Below are 8,914 nucleotides of genomic sequence, written 5' to 3'. Positions count from 1 at the left end.
AGCCTGGTACAGGTCACACCCCCACCTGGTCTTGAGAACGCTCTCAAAGAAGGGGGAGTGGCTGGTGACTGGAGGTGGCTGTGCCCGTGGCCATGCCCCCAGCAGTGACTGGCTCCCCGCTCACCCACCCTGCACAGAACATCCCTGCAGGGTCAAATATAGCATGACTAGGGCCCCCGGAGCCCTGAACGGCAACTTGGTCTGCTCCATCTCCAAGCACTGCGACTCCTCCGGCCTGTATTGGTACAACGGAGCCAGAAGGTGGCAAAAGCAAAAGCAGGCTGAGCCTGGACACCATCTGGCAGCACCGGGGGGCGGCGCTGGAGTGCCGAGTGCGGGGCTACCAGAATAGGTGCCTCCCCAAAAGGTCCCAGCCCCTAGCCACAGGTGAGTAGCATTATGTATGGGGCCTTTCCTTTTTAGGAGGCGCCAGCTCCCATCAGGCCCCAGGGCAGGGGCTGGCTGGGGGGCAGGTAATGGGGCACGGGGCCTTTCCCCTTTAGCAGGCACTGACTCTAATCAGGTCCTAGGGCAGGGATCTGGCTGGCGCGGGGGATGGGGAATGGGATACGGGACCTTTCCCCTCTAGGGGGCCCCAGCACCCATCCGGCCCCAGGGTGCGGAACTGGCTGGCTCAGAGGGGCAGGGAATGGGGCACAGGGCCTTTCCCCTCTAGGGGGCTCTGGTTCTGACCCATCTCCAATGGCCTTTTCAGGCCGTCCCCCCCCGCCTGAAGGTCCTGGTGGACACGGACGTCCCAGGCCCGATCAGGGAGGGTGACTCGTTCACGCTGAGATGCGTGGAGGACAGCGGGTCGCTGGACCAGGTCTACTTCTGGATTCACAACTACGAGGACCTGCCCATGGGCCACTCTCAGCAGATTGAAGGGGCAACCTTGTCTCACGGGGGCAATTACACCTGCATGAAGTGGATCTCCGACATAGGGCGTGCCTACCTGGCTATATCCCCCACCACCTATGTGGCCATCCTTGGTGAGTAGCCAGTGCCAGGGCGGGGCCACAGCCCTGGGGGTGGGGCCAAGGAGCACAGATGGGAAGGGTCCTTGTCTCACCTACATTCCAAATGGGGGCAGGACCACAGCCATGGGGGCGGAGCAGGAGAGCACAGTTTGGGGGCCTTTCTGTCATTGACATTCCAGTTGGGGGCAGGGCCACAGCCATGGGGGTGGAACCAGGTTCACAAATGGGAGGGGGCAGGGGCCCTCCTTTCGCCACCACTTGGATATGGGAGCGGGGCTAGAGCACTGGGGGCGGAGCCATGGAGCCCCTCCGCCCCATGCCATGCTGCGCCTAAGCCCCCAGCTGCCGTCCCACGGGGGCGTCATTAGCTCATATCTCATTCCGCTTCCTCTGCAGTCCCCCCTGTGGTGCATGTGGTGGCCACCCCAGGCCCTCATCGCAGCACGGGGGAACCTCTGTCCCTGACGTGTCGGCTGGACACCAGCGCCTATAGCGGATTGGACTTCTCCTGGTACAAGGATGGCGAGCAGCTGGGGTTGACACAGGCGGAACTGGCTTTCCCGGGCGTCCAGGTGGCTGATGGGGGAGAGTATCAGTGTGAGGGCACAACACCCTAGGGAAATGCACCTCCCTGCCACTCACCATCACTGTTGTGTGTAAGTACTAGGTGCATTTGACTCCACGTTACGCATTCCATAGCCAGGGAATGGCTTAGAGTTCCCCATGCACGATAAGTGAACCCCGCACAGTCCTTCTGCAAGTCCAACCAAAATAAACAAGCTCCCAGCTCGTGCTCCAGCTGGGTCCACTTTGTTGACCAGGCTCCAGTATCTCTGTCCACAGAGCCATCTAGCGGCCGAATGACATTGCAAATCAACCTGTCATCAGGCCGAGAAACACCCGTTCAAATAACGTACATTTAGTTGAAATTTAATATTTTTTAATCATCAGGAAAAATGTCTGGTTTGCCCCCCCTCAAAATTAGCTCTTTGCCGCACTTTTCATTACATTTTTCACCTCAGTTTTTACCTACAGTGTTTTCAAAGAGCAATTCATGGGCGGTGGGTGAATGAGCTGTTGGGGGAGCCTGGCCCCAGGCCCCTCCCCAGGGACTGTCTCTGGTTGTGTGTCTGGGCAGCGCCCGGCACAATGGGGCCCTGATCTCAGCGGAGGCTTCTAGGTGCTATTGTAATAAGAGGAGATTGGAGATTTTATGAACCTGGAAGAAACTCCAATGTCCAATAAACACTTGGGAGGAAAAGTCTCCTGGTTAAAAACCCAGCTTCCTTCCTGCCCCCTCCTCTGAGACTGGCCTTCATTGTCCCCCCTAGGACTATGCTGCCCCCTCAACCAGCTCCCACCTCCCCATCTCCCCTGTGTCTGCTCCACTGCACCCTGCATGACACTGGAGCTAATGACCCTATTCTCCATCCCTGCCCCCACAGACAGCAGTGACTGGTACCAGCTGAGCCCTGGCCCCATGGCAGGCTTCGGAGCAGGGGTCCTGCTGCTCTTCCTCCTGAGCAACCTCGGGGTTTATTGTCTGGCCAGGAGAATCCGCCAACGGAAAGAACTGAGGGGGAGTCAGCAGGGTAAGGGACCCCCCGGGGTGGGAATTGGGGGAGGGGCAGGAAATGGGGGGCCTCTGGCTGCATCGTGGAAAACCTGGAGTGTGAAGGAAATCAACCCCCGTGTGTGTGTGTGTGTATGTGTGTGTGTGTGTGTGTGTGTCCCTCCACCCCCTGCTAGAGGGGCTGAGCCCTGCACTGTGTGTGGGAGGGTTGGAGGAAGCGGCCTGCTTTGTGGGGGGGCGGGGTTTGCCAGAGGGGGGAAATGATCGATTTGGGGGGAAATGTTTAAAGAAGGAAAATAAACAGTGAAAGGGGATAATTGTGTCTCCTTCCCCAGGGGGCAGCAGAGAGGACCCCAGCGCCCCACAGAGAGACTCGCTCTATGAGGTCAGTGGGGGGGGGCGGTCTGTTAACCCCTGGGTCCCCACCGCCCCCACATAAAAAAGAACAGGAGTACTTGTGGCACCTTAGAGACTAACATACTAGCTGGAGTTGAGTAGGCAGCTGCAGCCTGTGCCCCCACCCCAGGGTGAACCCCTGCCCCCAGCTGGACGGAATCAGCACTACCTGAGCATGCGTCATAAACCCCGTCCTGCTAATGGCTCAGGGGAGAGTCTCCTTCACATCCAATAGCCGGGTCCTGTGCTGGCATAGGAGGCTGGGAGATCTCTCCCCAAATACAGTCGGGGATGCTTGTTTTTAGTGCGCCAGGTAACTGCAGTTCACAGCTCTGCAGGGCAGTAAAGTTGGGCATGGAACACAGGAGTCCGGGGTCCCAGACCTGCCCCCTGCTCTAACCACTAGACCCCACTCTTCTCACAGAGGTGGGGAGAGAACCCAGGAGTCCTGGATCCTACTCCTCTGCCCCGCCCCCATTATTGCAGGTACAGGCAGACATCACACACAGGTCTCCTGCTGGGGGAGTGTCCCCTCTTTCACACAATCTGTCTCTCTTCCTGTGTCCCTGGCAGGAAATCCCATGTGCCGGGGAGATTCCCTGCCCCTCGGACGGCGACGGCGACTATTATAACAGCTCCAAGGACTATTGTAACTGAGCACGGCCGAGATCCCTGCAGTCCACAGTCCCCTCCGCACTGCCGCAACCCGGATCTCGATAAGAGTCCACCGCTCACGCCCCAGGCAGCATTCACCCTCCTCCATGAGCTGGGGAAACCCACGAGAACCCAGGAATCCTGACTCCCAGGCCTCCTCCCACCCTGCGGCAGAGCCCCAGGACAGGCCCCACTTGGGCCACTGGATCTGGGCATTTCTGGGGCAGTTTAATTGTAGCGTCGATTTTCCAGGCTGTGTTGGCTTTCGGGAGGCAGGTCGGCCTAGCAGATAGAGAACAGAACTGGGAGGGAGGCGACCTGGAGTCTGCCTGCCCATGGGCAACTCATAGCCCTGCTCCGTGCCTCAGTTTCCCCATCTGTGCAAGAGGGGTAATGATCCTGCCGTCCTGTGTATAGCACTTGGCGATCTCTGGCCGGAAAGCACTAGACACGGACAGGGTGTCGTTACCGACCCCACTGCTGTTTTCTTTCAGTTCCAGCCCCTTTCTCAGCTTTAACTCAGTTTTCGTCAGGGAATTGCCTTTGTTTTGTTTCTTGTTATTGGATAATAAAGCGGTTTTACAAAACCATCAGCTTGGGTGACTGCTGCTGGACAGGGAGGGTTTGCCGAGGGCAGGGGACTCCGAGGCTCGAAAGCTAAAGGAAAAAATGACGCAGCAAGCAGCCTTCCAAAGCTTTTTTTTAGCAGATTGCGCAACGGGAGCCAATCACGCTCTCTGGTGGGGAATTTAAAAAAAAAAAAAAAAAAAGCAGAAGCCCCTCCCCCCAATGCCCCAAAAGAAGCAAGGTGCTACTTAAAGAAATGAATATGCAATTACATACACAAAGAAGCCAATATACCCTTGCAGGGGGCGGCCTTGGCAGCTGGCCCCTACCCAGCTCCGGCTTCCGGCCTCCCTAGGGGGCGGAGTCTGGGGGGAGGGAGGCAGGACCACCGAAAGGGGCAGGGCCTTGTAGTGAGGGGGGGAGCACCCCACAGTTTTCTGTCTAGCCCCCCTTACCCACCCCACCCCCAGTGGGAAGAGGCTGGCACCCCCCCCCGGTCAGCCAATCACAGAATACAATCCCACTCATTCATGTACCAGGCTCTAGTTTACATCGAAAGTAGTTACTTGTCCCTACTCCTCCATTCTTCGCAATGAGGCTTGCCACCCACCCAGGGCTGCCAGACAAGGGGGCAGGATCCCCTCACTTTATACCTGCCATAAGGGGGAGCGATGGGGGAGGGGCAGAGAGGAGCAAGCGGGGGGGGGGGTGGGATCTTGGGCGAAAGAAGCGGCGTGAGGGCGGGGACTCAGGGTGAATGGGTGGCATGAGGGTGGGGTCTGAGGGGAAGAGGCAGGGTGGGGGCGGGGCCTGGGGAAAGGGGCGGTGCAGGATAGGCAGGAGAAGGCAAACGCAATGGCGGGAACTCAGGGGAAGGGCTGAGGCGAGGGTGGAGCCTCAGAGAAAGGGGTGGTGCGGGGGCGGGGCCTCAGGTGAAGGGGAGGGGCGAGGGTGGGGCGTCGGAGGAAGGGGCTGTGACGGGTACGGTCACAGAGACCCCCTTGGAACTGTCACCTGATGTGCTGGAATTACCTCTGAGCCTGTTTTTTACTGCCAGTTTGGGACTCCAGAACCCTGCCTTGTTGAGTCAGACATGTTAGTCTGCTGCAACACAGACCCAGGTCTGGTTCACACCCCCAAAGCTGCAGACTTTAACCAAAAACTGCTCAGCAAGTTACCTCTCTCCAGCACCCAGACACCCAGCTCCCAATGGGATCCAAACCCCAAATAAATTTGTTTTACTCTGTATAAAACTTATACAGGGTAAACTCATACATTGTCCCCCCTCTATAACACTGACTGAGATATGCACAGCTGTTTGCTCCCCCAGGTATTAATCACTTACTTTGGGTTTACTAATAGATGAAAGTGATTTTATTAAGTATAAAAAGTAGGATTTAAGTGGTTTCAAGTCATAACAGACAGAACAAAGTAAGTCACCAAGTAAAATACGCAAGTCTAAGACTAATACATTAAGAAACAGATACAGGTAATATCTCACCCTCAGAGATGTTCCAATAAGCTTCTTTCACAGACTGGACTCCTTCCTAGGCTGGGCCCAATCCTTTCCCCTGGTACAGACCTTGTTAGTTCCAGCAGGCATCTTAGGTGAAAAGCAGGGGATTTCACATGACTGGGACCCCCCATGTCCTGCTCCACCCCCTTTTATAGCTTTGGCACAAGGTGGGAATCCTTTGTCTCTCTCTGGGTCCCCACCCCTCCTTCTAAATGGAAAAGCACCAGGTTTAAGATGGATTCCAGTATCAGGTGACATGGTCACATGTCCTATGAGACCCCAAGCCTCCATTCTTCCCAGCCTGACTCACAGGAACACAGGAAGGCTTGCAAGTAAACAAAGCCATTTACAACCAATTGCCCTAGTCAATGGGAGCCATCAAGATTCCAAGCCACCATTAATGGCCCAAACTTTGCATAATTACAATAGGACTTTAGAGTAATACTTCATATTTCTAGCTTCAGATACAAGAATGACACATACATACAACTAGGATGATCACACTCAGTAGATTATAAGCTTTGTAATGATACTGTACAAGAGACCTTTTGCATAAAGCATATTCCAGTTACATCATTTTCACACTTATAAACATACACCTCTACCCCGATATAACGCGACCCGATATAACACGAATTCGGATATAACGCGGTAAAGCAGCGCTCTGGGGGGGGCGGGGCTGCACACTCTGGTGGATCAAAGCAAGTTCGATATAACGGGGTTTCACCTAGGCGATAGTGCGGTAAGATTTTTTGGCTCCCGAGGACAGCGTTACATCGGGGTAGAGGTGTATTTTTATAAAGCATAGGTAGTGTCACAGGGGCGGTGCGTGTGTGTGTGGCTGTGCAGATGTGTGTGTTCATGTGGCTGGATTTCTGCATGTTTTTGCATCTGTTTGCAGTTGTGTTGGTGTGTGGCTGGATTTGTGCGGGTGTTTGTGTATGTTAGTAATAATGTGTATGTGTGTGGCTGGATTTGTGCGGGTGTTTGTGTATGTTTGCAATTGTGTTTGTGTGTGTGCATGCTCTGCTGCCCTCTGTCGGCTGCAGTGACAACCGCTTCTCCATGTGTCACAGCCCCCATACTGTCGACCGGGGTGGCGATTCCCCCATCCTACATGGGCTGGCTGGCCTGACCCTTCGCCCGTCTATGGAGTGTGGTGGGGGCTGCAGCTCGCCCCCTGTGGTGCAGGAGGATGCAGGTGTGTGGCGCTGGGCTCTGATGCACCTGGAGGGCAGCTCGGGTGGGGCGGGGCAGGGCCTGTGGTTTCCGTTCTGCGTTGCCTGGTGCTGGGCCATTGCACAATCCCCAGCCACGCCGCACAGTGTGCCCCGAGAGGGTGGGAGGCCAAGCAGATGATCCAGAACCAGGGGGAGAGGATATGTGATTGGGGGGAGGGAAGCCTTGGGCTGCACCGGGGGAGAGAAGAGCAGGGGTGACAACCCAAAAACCTGCAGCGAAGGGATGGACAGGCGGGGTGGGTGGATAGAAGAGGCAGCGAGCCTAAAATCTAAAATGGGAGTGGGGTCTAGTGGTTAGAGTGTAGGGGGGAAGTGAGAGCCAGGACTCCTGGGTTCTCTCCCTGGCTCTGACTCTCTCTTGTGCAATCCCTCCGCAGTTATCAAACTCGCCAGCCAGCATGTGGGAGCGAGGGTCCTTGTAGAGGTCCTGGAGAATCTGGAGGAAGGTTTCCAGCATCCCAAACTCTCCCAGAGTGGCAAAGATGTGATGGTGGGGACCTCCTGGCCACTGGGTGTCAAAGTTCTCGAAGTTGTCAGCCTTCGCCAGCTCTTCCATCCAGGTGGTTTGCCACGACGTGGTGACCCTCGCTCGCGGCCGTCGCTCCTCCTGCTGTGCTGTCTCCGCAGGTTCAGGTGCTGCGGGGACGATCTGCGGCCTCGTTGTCTCTCAGAGTGGGGAGCGGTGTTGAGGCGGATCTTGAGGTGGGGGTCCTGGTGCAGTGTGCGGGGGAGGGGGCAGCTCTCGGTGTCTCCGAGGCAGCCCTGGCTCTTTTGGGAGGGAGGGAGGGGGGTTCTGGAAGCACTGGTGCTGGACTTTGGGGGGACGCGTGTCTGGAAGTGCTGGGGACAGTGCTGGTTCTCCTGCAGGTGGTATCCGGCTGGGAAGGTCCTCGTGCGGCACAGGACTTTTTGTGGTTGGGGTGTCGCTGGACAACCCTGGAGGAGGTGTTGGGTCTCCCAGGGGTGGGGTCTCGCTGTGGGATCTGGGGGCTGCGGGAGGCTCCTCCGTTGGCTGGATCTCGCCGGGCGGCATGGGGGGCGGTGCCGGTTGCTCCTACGGCAGGGTGGTATCAGGTTACCTGTCAGGGAGCGCTGTCCTGGCTCCCATCCATGTTGTGCCGGATGGTCTCTCTGAGGTTGCTGAGGCATCTGGTGAGGTTGCTGACTTGCGAGAGGCAGTAATCCCCCTCACGGCAGGGTCCAGCGTGGGGATTCTGGAGACAGGGCTGGCTCTTTTGGTGGCGCCGTCCTGTCAGTCGGTCCTCAAGGCGGAGGTCGTGCTTCCCTCGACTGGCGGTTGGTCCCCCCTTACGCCTTGTGGCTCTGGGGACACTGGCTGGCGTGCTGAAGCCAGAGCATCAGTGGGGGTCAGAGTTAGGACCCACAGGGTGTCAGCAGAATTGGTTGTCGCCATCGTGAGGGGTCCCTTGTATGTGGTTTGATGATACTTACTGTTCTTTTGAGTCTCAAAGGGTAGGTCGCAGCGGCTACACTGGAAGGCGATCAGCTTGTTGTGGGCTTTCCGAACGTGCTTGCTGAGGGCCCTGAGGGTCTGGACTTCACGGAAGAGAAAGCAGAAAGGGCAGAGGAGGAGGTCTGTAGGGATCAGGTACTGGAGGTAGGTGTAGTCCTCTTCCCCTTCCTTACCCTCTGTGGGGCGGACCTCTGTTGTGCCTGCAGACTCCCTGGGTGGTTCCTCTCAGTCTGGCAGAGTAGCTTAAAGAGGTGAAGTCGCTTCTGGAGCGGGGGCTAGACTTGCTGGCCGTGATCCTGGGCCGTGGAGTGTGTTCCCCTTGGAGCAGCCTTCCTCCGGGCAGCAGGGCAGTAAGTAGCTTTGGGGTCCCGGGTCGAGGAAGTGGTTCCTTCGGGAGCATCCCTCTCTGGAGCAGCAGGGCAGCAATTGGCATCCTGGTCCTGGGTCATCGGGGGTGGGGCTCCTCTAGTAGAAGCCTTCTCAGGAGTAGCAGAGTGATGAGTAGCTTCTGGG

Source organism: Emys orbicularis, chromosome 20 (assembly GCF_028017835.1).
Source record: "Emys orbicularis isolate rEmyOrb1 chromosome 20, rEmyOrb1.hap1, whole genome shotgun sequence".
NCBI lineage: Eukaryota > Metazoa > Chordata > Testudines > Emydidae > Emys > Emys orbicularis.
The sequence above is the reverse complement of the archived record's forward strand: the minus strand, read 5'-3'. Positions refer to the sequence as shown.